Here is a 20,691-nt window from a genome sequence, read left to right as displayed (position 1 = left end):
ATATTGCCACAAACATTTTTTTAATAGGTCTGCATGAGCAGAAGAGACACAGTCACAAAAAATAAGACATGAAAAAAACATAAGTTGTTTATTTGTAGCATCATTTGCTAGTTCCTCTATACAGCAGTATTTATTGAAGGAATGCTTTGTTCATTTGTCATCTAAATACAGTTAATTGCCGATAAGCAAATATTGAAGTAGAATCAAAGTTTCTTTCCTCATTGAGGAATAATCCAAACTGGGATCATGAGAAACGCAAGCAGAATATAGAAACATTTATTAGCTGTAAGAAAGGAAAAAATAGTGCATTGTAACACAAACACCATCAGCTCTGTATAATGGAGTGTAAAAAGTTATGCAAGAGAGAGTTTCAGTAGTGTTAAGTCTGTTTTAAGTTTAGATGGTGAGGGTAACACTGGCTGGGCAGCTTCTTTGCTTCCGTTTTTGTCGGTGATTCTACAGTCTCCCACTTGATGAGCTGTGCCATCTGTAGCAAGACCCAATTTTTTTCAGCAAAAATTCCAGTTGTCTGGGCAAAGGTTTTGTGAACATGTCTGCATGCATCATTTTGCTGTTGCAGTGTTGTAATTTAATCCATACTGAACTACTCTAAAAAATTTTCACCAGAAAAATTTAACAATTTAGAGACATCAATAATGTGAGGTAGTAATACATGTTAAACAAAAATTTTCAGACATTGTTTTGATTTTGATAAGTTACAACCTGTAATTAATAGGACAGTCTAGTGCACAACTAAATTTCATAAAAATTTTGCCCACTTAGTCAAGAGGCAATTAGAAATGAAATTTGGGAAAATAGTTGATACAAAATCTAATACTGCATCATTTGCAATTTTTTTTTTTTTTTTTTTTTTTTTTTTTTTTTTTTACTGTCATCTTCCAGCCAGCACCACTTTTCCTTGGATAGAAGTAAAATAAAACCCACTACATTTTTGTATTGCTTCATCAAACTGTGCATCAGAAGATCCTTTCTCCATTTTACTCAATGTTTTCGAAAACACAAGTTAACATTTTGCCATTTGATTATCTTGTACAGTTCCAGTTGCACAATATTATTTTTCTTTCAAATGAACAAATAACCCATAAGATGTGAAAAAAATTGTCCATGTATATCCTGTGAGATTTTAGGTTTTACATTATCAAAAGCAAGCTTTCCAAAATGTGTTGAAAAGAGGTTCCAAGGCTCAAGAAAAATGATTTTCTTGAGCTTGAATGAAAAATGATTTTTTGTTTGATATTGAAGGGTATTTGTTGTAAGATGTCAGCATCCATAATTTGTATCCAAATTTCAAGAATTTCTTGTTCATGAATATCTTACAATCATGCATACCAAAATAACACACTAGTCTCATTGATTGTTAGATTTTCTGAAAATTCTCAAAACTGTTTCAAAAACACTATTCAGTTTTTTTTAAAGTGTTCGAATTTTGTAGTAACGGTCATCTTTAATGATTTTAGAGCTGTGATTCAAATGAACATAACATTTGATATCACTACTGATTCCTGGACATAGCCTGCCTCAGTAAAGTTGTGTTGGGAGCATTTTCTGAATACATTTTTTCATGTGGTAAAATGGGATATCTACAAGGCATGTCCTTCAAAATTAGAATGGAATTGTTTGAATTCACTTTCAATGACACTAAAAGAATGATCATTTGCTTGTTTTCCTTACCAGTTAGTCTCTGCAACTGTATGTGATATGTCTTGAGTCATCATGTGAAAAAGTTCAATGGTAGTTTTTCTGAAACCACATGTAGAATATTTTGATGGCCTTGAAAAGGAATACAGCTTGGTGAAAGCATGAATTTTATTACACATTTTTTCCACTTCGAGGCTTTTACTTCAAAATTAGGTTCTTCACATGTTTTTTGATAGAATTTCTATAGCTCCTATGATATCTTCTGTTTCAGATTCACCACATGTTACTGATGTGTTACAGTTTGTGACAGAATCATCTATCTGTTCTTCATCAGACAGAGAATTCATATATTCAAGATCCTCTTGCAGGATTCGTAGCGGCCCTTACAAGTCGTTATATTTGAAATTAAAATATAAAAGCCCTTATAGGTGCTTACTTTTTCTCTAAAGCACTTATTTTTTTGTTTTTAGTGCTTATTTTTTGCTTTTAGTGCTTTTTTTTAACGAACGCACACTTTTCCCCCGTACCAAAGCCGATGCTAAATAAACAACTTTTCTTCCTTATATGGAACGCTAGATGGTGAATCATACTCTCAGAAGTAGCTTTTCGCCCCTTCCTCTGCATTAACATAACCTTTGGTGCACGCGAGTACAGACAGGTCAGCACCGGATCTTTGATTTTCTGATGTGGGGCAAAAGCTAAAACTGCCGCCCTCACCCATCATCCTTTAAATTTCTGTAACAGATTTTAATTTGTTTAATAAATACAGAAATAGATAGGGTTTGAGGTAAAAACCTAAGCTCCATTTTATACTAAATTCTTTACATGCCCCCTCCCCCCCCTTTTTTTTTTTTTTTTTTTTTTTTTTTGTTTGTTTGTTACAAAGGAAAAATGCGTACCAAAGTTACATAATTAGAAAATCCTCTCCTCCTTAGAGAATCGCCTTTCTGTTAAGCTTACTTTCGGAGTCAATCCTAATCCTTACTCTAATCCTGAGTGCTTTTAACTCTCCAGTGCTCGCCACCATTCGTTCATCCGCTCTAGGGGAAACGGGCATCTCCTAAGTTTCTCACTACTCCATATTATTGCATACTGGTTAAATTAGGTTAGGTTAGATTATATGAATATGACAAAGACAGAAGAGCTATCAGCTTAGAGGTGTTTTCGTGGAGAAACTTCTTTTTAAAGAAAAGGCTTGGCACGTATTCACGTTACACATGAGGAAATCCATGAAAACAAACCATGCAGCCAGCCCGTTTTCCTGGGTTTAAACCCAGGCAAGGGCGAACTACCAGTATTCATGAGTCTTAATCACTCGACCAATGCTGAGGAGATTTGTTTGATTATTTACTATATGTTTCGCCATTAGGCATTGCATGGAAAGGGAGGAATGTCCGTGGAAACATTGTTTAAGGGAAATTGGTTCGTATCTGCTAGAGGAAGGTGCTTTCGTGGAGGAACATTTAAAGGAAACTGGCTCATATTCATGAGGAAATCCACGATTTGTTGTTGCCCGTTCGCCTGGGTTTGAACCCAGGCAAGGTCGAACTGCCAGTATTCAGCGGTCTTAATCCTTCAGCCACTGCTGAGGACATTTGTCTGATTATTTACTATGTATTTCGCCATTAAGCACTGCATGGGAAAGGAGGAATGCCCAGTGGAAAAAATTTGAAAGAGAAACTACGTCGTATCTCTGTTACGGGGAAAATCACGGAAATGCTCATACCGCCAGCACATTCACATATACTTGACCCTCGGACCGAACTACTAGTGCTCAGTAGCTTTTATTGCTCAGCCACTAATGGGAAAATTGACGAAAAGAAATATTCTGAAAAAATTATACAGAATGTGGGTTATTACCGAGAGTATTCGTGCTTCCTGTCTTGTTTTCCATACTTCCTATTTCATAAGTAATTTTAATTCTTACCTTAACGCTATTAAAATATCACAGAATTAGTAATGAAAATTAAAATTTTACTCTGTAAGCCTTTTGTTCTGCAAAAAAATGCGTGGAATCGTCATAATTTGATCTGCGATTTGATTTTCGGTTGCCAGAATCACAAGACTTGATAAACGCTTCTGGCTCACCGATGATCATAGATAGTTTTTAATATATTTTAATTTGCTGAAACTTCGATCTGAACAGGTTTACGTATTCGTGATTCGTCCTCAAACAGTTCATCAGATTGCTTTTTGTGCTTTGGAATTTTTTCTGCGTCAGAATAAGCTCAACTGCAGTTTTTTCGGCTACTGTTTTAGACTCTTGTATCCAATATTCCATAAGATTTTTCTCTCATTTTTTATAAATCCTCAGTTTTGGTCAGTTCTTTCGTTAACTACACAGAATGTGGAAGAGGAATTCCTTTTGAATATCTATATTTACTCGATTGAATTCTGGAAAAATATTAGCTCAAATTTTCAGGTTGATAGTAAATTCAAAATGTTTCACAGCGTGTACGAGATGTCCTACCTCGTGCTTTGATTCAGCATCGAGAGAAATAGCTTTAATTTCTTTTAAATATTTTATATTTCCGGTAAATTTATTAGAAGGACTTTCACAGCTGCATATTTTGCCGACAATCTTGTCTGGCTGCTTCCTTTTAAGTTGTATTTTGAACATTGTTTCATAATACACCATCGATCGAGTAGTGCATCCGACAAAAAAGCGAAGTTTTTTTCTGAGTAATTCCAAACAGATTAACTGCTTTCGTGCACGAAGAAGCAGAATGCACACCGGCAAGATACGAGAAGGAGCCAAACATGGCACAAATTCCTCCAGCTTATTCATTTCTGTAATCCTAGTTTGTACTGATTTAGAAATGCCATCCATATTAGACCCGTTGTCATAAGACTGACACGGACATTGTCCAATATCTAAACCATCAAGTGTCAATTAAGACACTAATTTTCTACAACGCGTTTAGAAATACATTCTCCTGTCTTTCCACCAACTTCTATGAAATCAATTAAATTTTCTTTTATCTCACACACATCATCATGCCGTCTTACGTATTGAATCACCTGGTTCATTTTTTTCTATATGAGACGCATATGGAGTGCAATCGAGCATTTGGCTTCTTTAATATCGTTTAAAATGCTACTTCAGACTGTTTTGCCTTTACGTTAATAACTTAATTATCTTTGATAAATATGATTCCTGTCCCTTTGTTAGGTGCTTTGAATGGTATCTAAGAGTTGAATTACAATGGTGTGCAAAAATTAAGGACGGGACGGTTTTTTCAATATAACTTTGTACAAAAGCTTTCCAAATCAACACATTTAATACCGTAAGATCCACAATACGTAAGGACATGAGTAATGTAAGCAACACTTACTAAAAGAGAAATCAGAGGGATAAAAAGAAGCTTTATTGAAAAAGTAGCATGGAGCGCAATGCGACTGAAGGCCGAAACATCCCTGTGATGGATGTCCAGCAAGAAACATCCGGTCTTTAATAGGGGATATGATCTTCCCTGACTGCTAGGCAGGTTTCACAGCATCTGCCCATGCTGAGAATGAGAGTGGCAATGAGTTGTTGAGGCATTGCTGCCCATTCGTCTTGCAGCGCCAATCGAAGCTCCGGAATCGTTACTGGTGGTAAGGTACGAGCTGCCAAGCGTCTGCCTAGAAAATCCCATACATGGTCGATGGGATTGAGATCCAGAGATCGTGCTGGCCAATCCATACGTTCAATATCCTCACTCTCTAAGAACTGTTCGGCAGCTACTGTGCGATGACATGGTGCATTGTCGTCCATGAAAAGGAACTGCGGACCCATAGCGCCTCTAAAAAGACGTACATATGGAAGAAGAATCTCGTTACAATAACGAGTCCCGTTGACTGAACCTGCGTCGAAGATGTAAAGGTCTGTACGACTACCAAGCATAATGCTTCCCCAAACGAGAACACCGCCACCTCCATACCTGTCCCTTTCAATGATGTTCGAGGGGTGATTGCGGCTTCCCCGCTCTCTCCAGATGAGTATGCGATGAGAATCGCTACTCAGACTGAATCTGCTCTCATCTGTAAAGAGTACTCGTCCCCATTCATTGTCTCTCCAATTCCGGTGTTCCCGGCACCACAGAGAACGCCTTCTCCGCCCGGCGTTAGAGGTACACACCGCACAGGCCGTCGTGCAAACATACCACCACCGTGCAGTCTTCTGGCCACGGTAAAACGCGATGTCGTGTGTCTAGCGATTTCTCCCGCTGTCTGCCGCCTGTTTCTTCTGGCCTGTAAGGCAATATACCGGTCATCTGCGGGTGTGGTTCCTCGTGGACGACCACTACTAAACCCCCGGATAGCTGTTCCTGTAGTTTGAAATTGTCTCCAAAGTCGTGAAACGATGCTGTGAGCAATTCCGAACTCTGCAGCCACACTTGTCACACTGCGGCCTTCCTCCAACTTCCCAATGATTCGACCTCGGGTAAAAGCATCCAGATGTCGTCTAACAGATTGATTATTCGCCATTTCTCGCTGAGGCAGCAACTCGGTGTGATTTTAAATACTATACGGCGTGCAATCTCTTTGCCAGAAATACTGATCTTTGGAATTTTGGAACTTTGCGGTTATACTGGCTTTCAGCAGGAAATTAAAGTCCTGCTCTAGCCAGTTCTTGATGTGATCCCATGTGGGGCCTGACAGAGTAGAAACCTGAAAGAAATTTTCTCTCGTGGAGGTAGAAGTGTGCTGGAGAGAGAAAAAGAAGCACTTTTCTCCTGTACGGCTGCATCTTGGATGGAATCCGCCAAGCAGGGGCCGGAGAAAGAAATACTGATCTTACACCGACAACATGCTTTATACTACTCAGACACTCCCCCATTACGTCTACCTGCATATCTGCGCATGTGCTAACGTACATCACCTTACTTAATCTCCTGATTGGTCTTTGTGTCCGCTCTGCCTCTTCGTTCAGCTGATATGCTAATTTTTCGACTTCGACCTTAATTTTTGCACACTAGTGTATGTTTGGCAAGTGGAGAAATTAAATTCAGTAATTTTCCTTGGCTAGGTCGAGGACACTTTGTGAACAGGCTACTTGGGATTTCATCAGACCCAAGAAAAGAACGACAGTTTGTTGAGAGATACAGTCCCGCATCCATGACTATATAGAATTTCTCTCCATTTTTCTTTCTCTGTGTAAATGAGTCGCTCAATGTCGTGATCGATGCCTTGGCACGATTTCATTTGTTGTACTCGAATTTTCCACTTAATCATGCACCTCTGTGGATTCCAGACGCTTCATGCTCAGTTAATCTTGCTAAAACGTTTTTCAATTAATGAATCCTGTAGTATGGTGTAGCGGCAGCACCATGTTTCTGATAAATCTTGCAGGGTGTACAAAAAATTGCATTTCTTTAGAATATGTAAATCAAGATCTTTTAAGCTTTTCATTATTTACTAATGTTCTGTATCATATGTCCAATGTCTGCCATCACTTTCAATGGGACTGAAGTTTACGTTTTCTGGATGTTTACCGGCTAATAATTCTGATTGACTGCTTCAGAAAGATTGTTGGTGATCGTTCATTTTTTTTCTATGAAAAGCCGACTGCATGGGTCCAATAAATCAAAAATTTTTAGTTTTTGGTCTTTCTGCTGCCGGCCCCCATCTACACTCATGTCCATAAATTAAGGATAATGCAAAATCAGGCAAAGGAAGAGTTAGAAGCAAAACAAATTTGACTTATTTGTAAAGCTTATTTATTAAACAAAAGGTAAATAGCAAAAAAAGATGCTATATGTTTGATATTATTAAAAAAATTAGAGAATTTTTTCCCTGGAGCAAATTACAAAAAAAAAACCTATTTACAAAAAACCAATATTACATTGTTGGTATAGTTGTTAATACATTGTATGTCTCCCAGACGATGCAATACAGTCCGTACAACGCCCAGGCATGCTGAGTATCAAATTATCGATCTGATCTTGGGAGATATTACACCACTCAAAAAGCAATGCTCTCCAAAGTTCCGGTAGACATGTAGGAGGAGGTTGACGGGCTGCAACTCATCGGCCAAGCATGTCCCACACGTGCTCTACTGGATTCAAGTCGAATGCTGGCTAGTCCATACGGGTGATATCCTCCGATTGAAGGCATTCGCTTACGATGTTTGCACGGTGAGGACGGGCGTTGTCATCCATAAACACAAATTGTGCGCCCATGGCGCCCCGAAACAAACGTACATATTGTTCCAGAATAACGTCCCGATAGATTTGGCTTGTCATGGTTCCAATTTGAACATGCAGGTCAGTTCTGGAACCCAGAATAATTCCACCCCAAACGAGCACTCCTGCACTACCGTAACGGTGTCGTTCAATGATGTTTTCTTGCTGGTAACGGGTACCTGGAGCTCTCCATATGAAAGTCCGGCGAGAATCAGACTGCAAGCTAAACCTGGACTCGTGGCTGACTCGTGGCTCGTGGGGACTCGTAGCAGTGGCTGAAGAGAGCTGAGGAGACAGGTCTGAGGCTGTGCTCCGCCTGTTTCTTTTGGCAGTAACGGCCAAATATCGGTCCTCATTCGGCGTTGTAACTCTGGGGCGACCTGTGCTGTAACGTCTACTCACATTACCATCATCTTGGAATCGTTGCCAAAGCCTGGAGATGACACTCTGGGCAATTCCAAGTTTGTCTGATACTTCCAGTTGGGTACGCCCACATTCCAGACGGCCGATAATTCATTGTGACGTACCATCGGTGTCATCTGGTTACTTCCTGAAATTTGCATATGATTCTTGAAGATGTGCGTAGTGATTTTACATGTGACATATTTATTTTAGAGTTCGATTTCCGCGTGACTCCGAATTATCCTTAATTTATGGACATGAGTGTAAATGAAGAGATATTTATATCATGGTTTCATGTCCTCCAGCTATTCGTTTGATGTCGATGAAGAAGGTTGTTCTTTCAAATGCTGACTTGTCAATTGTTTGAGGATGATATATGGAGACATGTTTGATCGTGCAAATTGCAAGAAATATTAATACCCTCTAGAATCTCAGCATAATCGGAATTGCGACAGGATCTTACGGTTTACTTCTTCCGTGGAGTTATTTTTTCATCTTAGCTGAAATTTGTTTTCTCTGTTTGGCCTTATCTTTGGCTCGTTTTCTATATTCCGCTTTTCTTCCCTTCGGTGCACAGATGTTTTCTTTTAATCTAAATGAAATTCGCTATGAATTGCCTTAATAAGAATAACTAAGAATTGACGTAATTACACTAAACAATAATAAATAAATGGTCGCTTCTCGCTAAATATAGTGCGGGCTATTAAAAGCAAGCATATCTAAAAAAAAGACCGATAAAAAAGTACAGAAGAGACCTGAAAACTAAAAAGACATCATAAAAATAATAAATCCAAAATGCGATCCACTGTTCCGAAGCAAACCAAAGACGAGCCTAATTTGCCGAATGGCTGCAAAAAAATCTAAATACCTTGTTTCATCTTGAAGACATAATGACGGTGTCTTGTATATACTCGAAGAATATTAATTTGAATTATTTCATTTGTCCAGGATGGCCCAAGGTTATTTTGGGGTTAGCTCTTAGAAAATGGTTACAATACTTCTCCATTTGCCAACAGACGTTGCTATGGAAACCAGGCGACTTCTTCAACAAGCTATCGTTCTATTTCTCATTTGAATACACCCTGCCAGGGCAGGAAACGATAGAGGAACTTCAGACGTTACTGATAGGGTCAATCTGATTCTAACCTGACGCCTGGAGTCCCTCTAATGGCCTCTTTTTGATCTTATATTTATAGTTGTAATCGGCTGTACTTTATTTTAATTCATGTTCCTTTAAAAAGGTTGAGGTTCGTTTTCTACGAAATAATGTTCGGAATGGCATAAATAAAGTAATCGAATAGTCAATATATATATATATATACATATATATGTAAAATATTTTAAAAAAAAAATACGATGGCTTTGCTCTTTGCGAACCAGCAACCTTTAATTAATTTTCTGCAATTCAGGATCTTCCCCTAAACCAGTACCTTCTGGAACATTCGCACCTATTACATAGCCTCCAACATTATAAATGCTGCGTCATAAGTTTTTCTACATTTTTCTAGAAGCTACTCTGTTACAAAATCTTTCATATAAATGCTGCGTCATAAGTTCTCCTACAGAGATGCCTTCTCGCCTTCGTCCTGCTAACGCTTCCGCTATGCTCCTCTGTCTTTGTTAGAACGTTATTACGTATTAAGTTTAAAGTCAGTCATATCTAATAGTTCACTTACTGAATAAGTTATTTGAATAACTTCATCTGGAAAAAGTCATCTGTTCTAAATTAAAATAAAAATATGCTTGTTGTTAAAACTGAAAAGTCCTGAGTCGTCATTTTTCTCCGTCCTTCAATCATCCCAGCTTCGTCAACCATCTGCCAGAACGTGTAATGGAATAGCCTCACCATTCGTCCACGATGTGTTGGAATAACTGAAAACATTACATTTGTTAATTAGCCGGCAGGATTTATCCTCTACGTGGGAAAAAAGCTCCTGGATTTATTTATAACGCGCTTCTAAATTCAACAGTAGGTCAAGGACAGTGTGTGATCGTCTGATGCTTTTGCTTCTTTTCCGGCGATTCTTAAGTGCTTTCCCTCGTCTCCAAAGTTATGCGTTTTATCAAGTGCTTCTAAAGTGATTGATTTTAGTGTTCAAATTGATGTGTATGCGAACTCTTAAATTCAAGATTTTGTGATTGGAATGCTAACACGCTCAAAAACGGTCAACTGATAAGCAAGAATCCGTAGCTATTGTGGATACAGTGAAATTTCAATTCCCTATTTTTGACGGCACAAGTACAAATTTTCCAATAGACAAATATCTTCTATTGCTTGAAGAGAAATGTACCGCAAAGAACATTCCAGAAAAGGAAAAGAAATTTGTTTTCTCAGAGTGTATTAGAAGAGAGGCTTTAGCCCTCTATTTACGTGATTGTTTAGATAAAGACTGGGACCACATAAAGGATATTTTCGAGACATATTTCACAACATCGGAATCTGTTACTTTTAGTGATTTTGTGTCTTTAAAATACGAGAAATTTAATAATATTGATGTTTATTTTCGTAATAAGTTGAAATTAGGAGCCAGCTTGAAACTAACAGATTCCACAATGGTGGAAGCAGTTACGGAAGAACTTCCTGAGTCTCAAAGAATGCTGTTAACAGTACAAAAAATATACACACCGAAAGACTGGATTACTCTTGCTAGGAAACTGTTTCCAGTTCAGATGTCGTTGGATGGTCTAGGAAATAGTAATTACCAATTTGTTTCTCCAAGGCAAACTGTTCCGAGGTGCTATTATCCCAGACCAGTGCAAGCCACTCCTTATCAAAGTTTTCGTAGTGCGAGACCTTTTAATTATCAACAAGTGCAATACCGACTTCTACAATATGCGTATCGGCCAATTCGATATCCACAATTACCTGCTATTAATTATAACACGGTTCCTAAAAGAGAAGTTAAAAAATGTTATTACTTAAGTGAATGTCCAAATTGGACAAGAAAAAATTCCCAGTATTATTGATACGGGATCGCAAATTAACGTTTTACCGTTAAAAATTTTTAACAAAATTGGTGATAAATTTAGAGAAATTTCAGTGAAATCCCATGATAAAATATTTTCAATATCTAGTCAAGTTCATATAGAGAAAATAATCAAAGTAAAGTGTAAAGTAGGTAAAATAGAAAATAATGTGATATTTTATGTAGTAGATTCAAATTTAAATTATTTATTGCTTTCATCACCATGTGTTTCATTATTTAAATTACAATTTAATTTTCATAATTACGAAGTGTATCAGCTTGGAAAACAGGTAAGTAAAAGTGTTAAAGTAGACAAATCTAAATACCTTGCTTCATCTTGAAGACATAATGACGGTGTCTTGTATATACTCGAAGAATATTAATTTGAATTATTTCATTTGTCCAGGATGGCCCAAGGTTATTTTGGGGTTAGCTCTTAGAAAATGGTTACAATACTTCTCCATTTCCCAACAGACGTTGCTATCGAAACCAGGCGACTTCTTCAACAAGCTATCGTTCTATTTCCAAAATAATTATGTATGTAAAAATGATATCAGTGCTGAATAATCTAGTAAATATTTTGATAATAGCGAAAATTTTGTATGTAAAAATGATCTTAGTACTAAAAATTGTGGTAATTATTTTGAAAATAGTAAAAATTCTGATAGTAAATTACAGAAATTGTTGAATGATTATAATCATATATTTGCAAAAAGTAAATATGATGTTGGTTGTATAAGGGTTGAACCTCCCAAAGTTATATTAACTTCTGAATTACCAATAGCCTATAGACCATATAGAGCGTCTCCTAAAGATAATAGTGAAATTAAAAAACAAATAGATGAATTGTTAAAAGCTGGAATTATTAAACCTTCTTATAGTCCTTATGCTGCTCCTGTAACTTTAGCTTATAAGCGAGACGAGTAGTCCAGAAGCAGATTGTGTATTGATTTCAGGAAACTTAACCAAATTACTAAAACTGATTCTGAACCTATTCCTAGAATTGATGCTGTATTAGATCAATTAACAAATGCAAAAATCTTTTCTACATTGGATTTGGCATCAGGCTATTGGCATATAAAATTAAATGAAAAGGATACTGAAAAATTGGCATTCACTACAAATTTTGAACTGTATGAGTTTACTAGATTACCTTTTGGTTGGAAAAGTTCCCCAGCTGTTTTCCAACGAGCTCTTAGACAAATTTTAAACAAATATCAGATTCAATTTGCTTTAAATTATTTTGATGATATTATAGTATTCTCTCCAAATTTTGGTGAACATTTAAATCATCTTAAAATAATATTTGATATATGTGAGAAAGAGAATATAAAATTAAAACAATCTAAATGTAATTTTGCTAAAGAAAAAATAAATTTTCTAGGATATGAAATTCAAGCAGGTAAATACCAGCCCAGTAATGCAAATATAGAGGTTATTAAGAAATTGCAACCCCCTAAAAATATCAAAGAATTACAAAGATTTTTAGGAAGTATTAATGTTTATCATAAATTTATTCAAAATTATGCTAAAATTAGAGCCCCATTAACAAATTTACTTAAGAAAGATACTCCTTATAATTGGACTGATGAATGTCAAAAAGCTTTTCAAAAATTAAAAGATGCATTGATTTCTAGACCTATTTTAACTTTGTTTAATCCTAAATATCCCTGCCATGTATTTGTTGATGCGTCCAAAGAAGCTGTTGGTGTTGTTTAAAAACAAGAACATCCTGATGGTAGTTTACATCCAATTGCTTTTCATTCTATAAAATTAAGATCTTATGAACAAAATTATGCCATTACTGAGTTGGAATGTTTATCTTTATTGATGCAATTGATAAATTTTATTATTATTTACATGGTAACCATTTTACTGTACATACTGATCAATCTGCTTTAGTTTGGCTTAAAAATATAAAACACCCTACAGGTCGTCTATTTAGGTGGTCTTTAAAATTATCTATGTATGATTTTGATATAAAATATAAAAAAAAGGATCTACTAATGTTGAAGCTGACATGCTCTCTAGAAATCCTATGTGTCAACATTTAAGATTGCAAGTTAATTTATTATCATTAGAAGAAATAAAAGAATATCAAAATTTAGATAATGTTTGTAATACTAAGTATAGGAAAATGAATGATGTCTTAACTATCAAAAAACAGGGATTGTACAAAATTGTGATACCCATGTCTCTACATACGAAATTACTTGAAAAGGCCCATATACAATTTGGTCATATTGGTGTATCATCTATTCTAAATTTGTTATCTCCACAATATTATTGGCCAGGAACTGTTCAAGATGTTAGAAATTATTGTAAACATTATGTCATTTTAATAAGAAAAGTAAACAAAAGAAATTTGGTTTAGTGCAAAATTTACCATCAGTTAGTGAACCTTTTGAAATATTATCTATTGATACTGTAGGTGGTTTAAATTATTATAATTCTACTAAAAAGTATATTCACATTGATCATGCAACTAGATATATCTGGACTTTTGCTTCTAAAAGTGTAGCTACAGATACTTATATAAATTGCTTAAAACAAATTTTCCAAATTCAGGTCCCTAAAAAGATTTTAAGTGATAGGAACGCTGCTTTTACATCTTCAAAATTTAAGCACTTTTTAAGGAATCATAATGTAAAACAATTGCTAACTACTGCAAATAGGCCCCAAACTAATGGTAAAATTGAACGTGTTAATCAAACTATTATAACTAGATTAAAATGTAAACTAAATTCTTATCAAGGTAATATAGCATGGACAAAATTATTACCCCAAGTAACTGAAGAGTATAATAATACCCCTCATTCTGTAACAAAATTCCCTCCGTCATATTTAATGTATGGAAAATTACCTTATGATTCCTTAATTCAAAATCAAGAATTGTATCAGTCAATAGAAGAAGCCAGAAAAATAGCTCAAAAGAGATCTGATGATTATCATAATGTAAATAAAGAAAGATATGATATTCATTTTAAACCTAGTAATTTTAAAATTGGTGATTAAGTAATGTATGAAGAATTTCAATACCCTAATACACGTAAATTATCTTCTCCATTCTCAGGACCTTATAAAATTTTAAAACAATATTTTGAAGTTACTTATGAAATAGATAAACCTAATCCTTTAACTAAAAAGAAATCAGAAATTGTTCATTCAACTAGATTAAGACCTTTTAATCCAGCAAGTGAGTTTATGTTAACTGTCAGAAATAGTAGAATTCCTATCTCTGTTCAAAATTAAAATTAATTTTTTTCAAAATTCTCTATTAAAAATCTTTCCTGATTATGACTTTTAATACCTGATTTAGACTTAAACCCTAATTATGACAAGTTATTTTCCCGACTATGACAAATTGTTCTCCCGATCTTGACCTTTTATATTTTTCACATAATTTGAATTCTTTTGTAGCAAAAATTTTCTTCTTATTGTAGGATAATATTTATTTCTAATTTACAAAATTATAAAAAAGACATTAACTTGATACTTTAACTTGATTATACAAGTTATCTGTCTTATAATTTTGATTTTATATGATCTTTTATTTTTCTCAAACCACTTTGAGATAATGTACAATGCCAAAAACCAGTTACCTGGTATTAGGCAACGGAGGTTTTTCGATATTTGTACCTAGCACCCCCCAACCATCAGCAAGTAATCACGCTGATCTGTTGGCGAGGACATGCCATAGTTTTAAAGTCAAAGTGTTTATGTTCTAGTGTATAATTGTATTATTTATATTGAATTGTTTTTTGAATAATTATAATATTTTGTATTGAAGTGTAAAACATGTCAATATTTAATTGCCTACGATGAGAGGAAAAAAATGCATCATATTTGTGAACTATCAACATGCATCATATTTGTGGACTATCTGGCATTTAGAGATTTTACCAGATATTTTCATTCTATTCGAACTCTTTTTATGAAAAGGACTTTCAAAGAACAAAATAGACATTTTTAACAAAATTGAGGACTTTTGTAATTATAACTTATTTATTTATCAATATTCCATATTTATTATGTTATAGTTTTAAAATTAGTCATATATTGTATATTTATTTATAACTCATAGTTTTAATATCCAAAATTTCATATGCTATAAAGTCAAAATTTTATATGAGAAAGTCATGAACTATGATAAGCCATAGTTAAAGCTTGTACGCTATGTTCTGGATGTTTTCATGTCTTTTCTCATACTTTTGCTTCAATCCTGTACTAATGCTTTTCCCACCCCGGCCTCTCTTTTTGACGGGGGCAAGATGTAAAATATAAAAAAAATACGATGGCTTTGCTCTTTGCGAACCAGCAACCTTTAATTAATTTTCTGCAATTCAGGATCTTCCCCTAAACCAGTACCAGCTAGAACATTCGCACCTATTACATATATATATATATATATATATATATTGCCAATGCATTATACAGTACGGAAGTTGCGGGTTCTTCCCTTTCTCCAGAAAATCTCGAATATTGAAACCGTTACAATTCGCACCAAAGCAAGCAGCGGACTTTATTTATTTATTTATTTATTTATTTTATGGTAACTTTCCAACCTGGATTGAATAGGACTAAAATTTCTGCGGTCTACCAACCCAAGCGAAGAATGATTCTATTCCAGAAATTTAACGCAGTCTGTTCAAAATTAGAATGAAAAACATCCCAGATTGGTAAATCTCTTTATTAATGAATATGAGTAGGCAGGGATATCGTGCAGACCGCGACGTGTCTTGCTCAATGATAAATATGCCACATGGGCGCTTGACCAAAGAATCTATAGGGGAATTCTAGTCTTTGGCTTGACGGTGAAAACCGAACGAAGCAAAGGGGCGTTTTCCTTTATTTAGTTATTTGTTCTCGGAATACCGGCAGCCGTTGATTCCGATTGAATCGTGTGGAAGAATTGAGGCGCACGTATTGCGCAATGACGTTTGCGATATTTTGCAGAGATAAAAAGAGTTTTACTGTGCTTGCTAAGCAGATTATTTTTCAGTTCCATTGGGCTATTTTTTATATGATGCGCATATCGAAATGTCAAAAGCATTATTTAACTGAAAAATCTAGAGAACAGGTACAATCTACCCACCTTCCTCTTTTATCAGTTACGCTCGACTATTCGGCAACTTCCGAGTATGCCGGTTAGTTAAGCTTTTACTGCATGAAGCAATTTCCCGTCTTCCGATTTCAGAAAAGTTCCTTTTTTTACTTATTTTTGCTTAAATTACTTTGCTTGCAATATCTGTTAAGGGAAAACTGTTATACAATGAAAATTTAGAAATTGTTCAGAATTTTGATTTAAGTTATTTAAATATTAATATGAGTGGAAAAATAAATTGTATTTATTTTTAGGTGCCAAGTGAATATAATAAATATGGTTTATTTATTTTCTCTGTTTTTAATTGAAATTTCATCAATTAACCTTATAATATAATTTAGTTCTGCATAGTTTTTTTTTCCTCTCATAGTAAACTAGTTCTGTAAATTAAACTGTTATTTAAAATTTAAAAAAAAAAAGAATGTAATTATTTTCCATGGTTGAGTAATGCTCATTATCTCTTAATAAATTCTGAATTTCGCATATTTTAAATTACAAGGTCTAATTTCCTTTTGAGGTTATGCAGTTGTGTATAATGTAATTAGACAGGTGCTTATTTTTTTTAACTAAAATGTGGCTACAAACCCTGTCTTGAGATGTTAGAAATTTTCTTGGCCTTATTCAAATATTGATATTCTAGAGACAATTAAAATATTCACTCCAGTGATAAACAAGGAAGTATCTGATCTACTTAAGAAAAAATATACGGAGGATTATTTTTCCTAAAAGAGCAAGCCATGTGCAATTCTATAGAAAGGTTTCATCTGACGTCACAGCTTTGAATGCCCACAAGGGAACTACTAGGATTCAAGGTCAAAAGGAAACTTTACAGGCTAATTTCTATTTAGACAGTTTTAGTTTATACAAAAGTAACGCCTGTTTGCATTATTGCCAAGGAAATATCAACCTGGATTGAATAGGACTAAAATTTCTGCGGTCTACCAACCCAAGCGAAGAATGATTCTATTCCGGAAATTTAACGCAGGCTGTTCAAAATTAGAATGAAAAACACCCCAGATTGGTAAATCTCTTTATTAATCAATATGAGTAGGCAGGGATATCGCGCGGAGCGCGACGTGTCTTGCTCAATGATAAATATGCCACATGGGCGCTTGACCGAAGAATCTATAGGGGAATTCTGTAGATTCTCCTTATAGATTCTTTGGCTTGACTGTGAAAACCGAACGAAGAAAAGGGGTGTTTTCCTTTATTTAGTTATTTGTTCTCCGAATACCGGCAGCTGTTGATTCCGATTGAATCATGTGGAAGAATTAAGGCGCACGTTGTTTGCGCCTTATGTAAATTTTGATTTTGTTCCCTGCAAGAGGGCGCCTGCGAGCGCCGAACTACCTGTATATCTATTGTACGAACTTGTTCTTCACACAGTCTAATAAACGCAGTAACGAACGTTTGTGTCTACTTTCCATCCGCTAACATGGTCCGACGTGAGCATTTCTTTGTCCGTCGAGTGCATTTCTTTGGATGATGTGTCAAGACAATTTTTAACGTTCTGGTATAGGAGGACATTTCGTGCAAGGAAAACGGATTTATATTTTGTCTGGATTGTGAAAACAGCGGCAGGAATATGGAGTCGATTTTAAAGCAAAAGCGAATCATTAAGGGTAAGTTGACTCGTTTAATTTCACAAGTAAATAGTTTACAAAATCTAGAAAATCCTTTTTCTGCCATTGAAGTATACGAAAATGATGTTGGTGCATTAAGTGTTGAAGTGAACTGTTTAAACGATAACATTCTTGGTACTTGTTCTGACGCAGAGTTTAGTAAATATGAAATAGAAATGAATGAACTATTTTCCAAATTAGATGTATTAAAAATTACTTTAAAGGAAGAATCAAGAAAACTTAGAAATTCAGGCAAAGATATAATAAATGCTAATGCAAACGGCTTGAAACTTCCTCACGTGGAAATGCCAGTGTTTACTTCTAATTATGTTGACTGGATATAATTTAGGGATTTATTTCTTGCCAGTGTTGGAAATAATAGTACATTAAGTGACAGTCAAAAATTGCAATATCTTAAGCTTTCTGTGAAAGGTGAAGCTGCTGTTTTACTACAATCAGTTCAAATTTCAAACGCGAATTATGAAAAGGCATGGGAAGCGCTTACTGAACGTTATGAAAACGAAATAGAAATAATAAACGCAGCATTAAATAAATTAACTTCACAACCTGTTCTAAAACAGGAATCAGCTTCAGGTTTGCGGAGATTAATTGATACAACACAACAGTGTATTGATACATTAAAAATCCTTAAACAGCCGGTAGAGCATTGGGATACTATGATTATTTTTCTGTTAAAAGGAAAACTTGATCATGAAACACTAAAAGAGTGGACGATAAAGCATTCGAACAAGAAAATTTCTGCTTTCGCTGAATTCAAGCGTTTTATTTTAAACAGAGCGAATGCTATTGCCTCTTTGGCGAAGTGCCAGAGGAAGAAGGCAGTTTTGCCTTCTGAAATTAAAACTCGCGGTTCAGGTAGCAAATACGCTTTTTCGTCCCAACTTGTAGCTAATGTGTGCGTTCATTGTAAGAGTAATTCTCATTCTCAGTTATTTAAGTGTGATAGCTCTTTAGAACTCCCTATCAAAGAAAAATGGGATATTATTAAAAGGAATAAATTATGTGCTAATTGTTTGAAAGATAGTAAAACGCATCCCATTTTTAAATGTCGTGCAGGAATGTGTAAATATTGTTCGAAGCCACATAATACAGTGTTATGTTCGAAAAATTCAAATGATGAAAAATGTCATATACCCATGGAACACGGAACTTCTGCTATTAGTAGCAATAACGCCATGGTGCCTGTCACGCAAGCAGTTTTATTGCCTACTGCGATTGTTTATGTTAAGGATATTAATGGCGATTTACAAAAATGCAGGATGCTAATTGATTCAGGTAGCCAGGGCTCATTTATTCGGGAGCACTGTGTAAATTTACTGCAGCTAAAGCGCACTAGTGCAAACATAAGTGTAAATGGCCTGAGCTCGCAAAAAATTGCAAAGGTTTCAGGTTCAGTTCAATTACAAGTAACATCTCCATTTTATAAAAACGCAAGCATTTCAGTTAATGCATTAATCATACCCAAGATCACGTGTGACCTTCCTCAATATCAAGTTGATAGATCTGTTTCGACATCTTTCAAACATTTGTGGTTGGCAGATACAAATTGTTTCCAGCCTGGCCCAATAGATATTCTTTTAGGCGCAGATGTATTTGGCGAGATAATGCTTCATGGACGTTTAACTGTTCCGGGTCATTCGTTAACAGCCTTGGAATCAATATTCGGCTGGGTCATTATCGGAAAGACTAAACGTGTATCACAGACAATTGTATCTAATCATGCTAGTTGTACCAATGTTCAGCTCCAGCTTGAAAAATTTTGGAAATTGGAAGAAATTTCGGAGATAAAGCATTACACAGAAGAGGAAACTGAATGTGAAAATCATTTCAAGCGGAATTTTTCTCGTGATTCAATAGGTAGATTTGTTGTTAAGTTTCCATTTCGTAGATCGGGAAATGAACTTGGGTCATCAAGGGATGTTGCTGTACATCGTTTACAAAGCATTGAACATCAATTTATTAATTTATATAAATCTCTTTCCAGTCAATATCACAAATTTATGGAGGACTATCAACAACTTGGTCATATGGAATTGATTCCAGAAAATGAAATTGATGTTCCAGCTAATTCTAGTTTTTACCTTCCGCACCATTCAGTTCTGGATAAAAATGGTGATAAATTTCGAGTCGTATTTTATGGTTCTGCAAAATCTTCTAGCGGTATTTCTCTTAATGAGAAATTGATGGTTGGTCCACAGTTGCAGACTGATCGAACAACATTAATTATTCGTTTCAGAATTCACAGAATAGCTATAACTGTAGATATAGAGAAAATGTACAGACAAATTATACTAAAAGAAGCGGGCTTTCAGAGAATAGTCTGGCGCGATTTACTTTATAAACCAATTCAGGATTTTCGATTAACTAGGATTGCTTACGGTACTGCATCAGCCCCGTACCTTGCGGTAAGATGTTTATAGCAGTTAGCCATAGATGAAGCAACTAATTTTCCTTTGGCTTCCAAGACATGTCTTAGGGACTTCTACGTTGATGATTTGATGTCCGGAGCCAATTCAGTTACTGAAGCTATAGAATTACAAATGCAATTGAATCAGATGTTGTCACGTGCAGGATTTGTTCTAAGAAAATGGGATTCTAACAGCAAAGAAGTCTTGAATTCAATTAATCCAGATTTGTGCTTATCAAATGTTTCTTTGAACATAGACAATGATGATACTATAAAAACGTTAGGTATCCTGTGGCATCCAGCTTCAGATATGTTTTTATTCAAAGTCAATTCATCATATCCT

Source organism: Stegodyphus dumicola, chromosome X1, assembly GCF_044657685.1.
Source record: "Stegodyphus dumicola isolate Sdum_Otavi_A_Nest chromosome X1, ASM4465768v1".
NCBI classification, from domain to species: Eukaryota; Metazoa; Arthropoda; class Arachnida; order Araneae; family Eresidae; genus Stegodyphus; species Stegodyphus dumicola.
Note: the sequence above shows the minus strand (reverse complement) of the source record.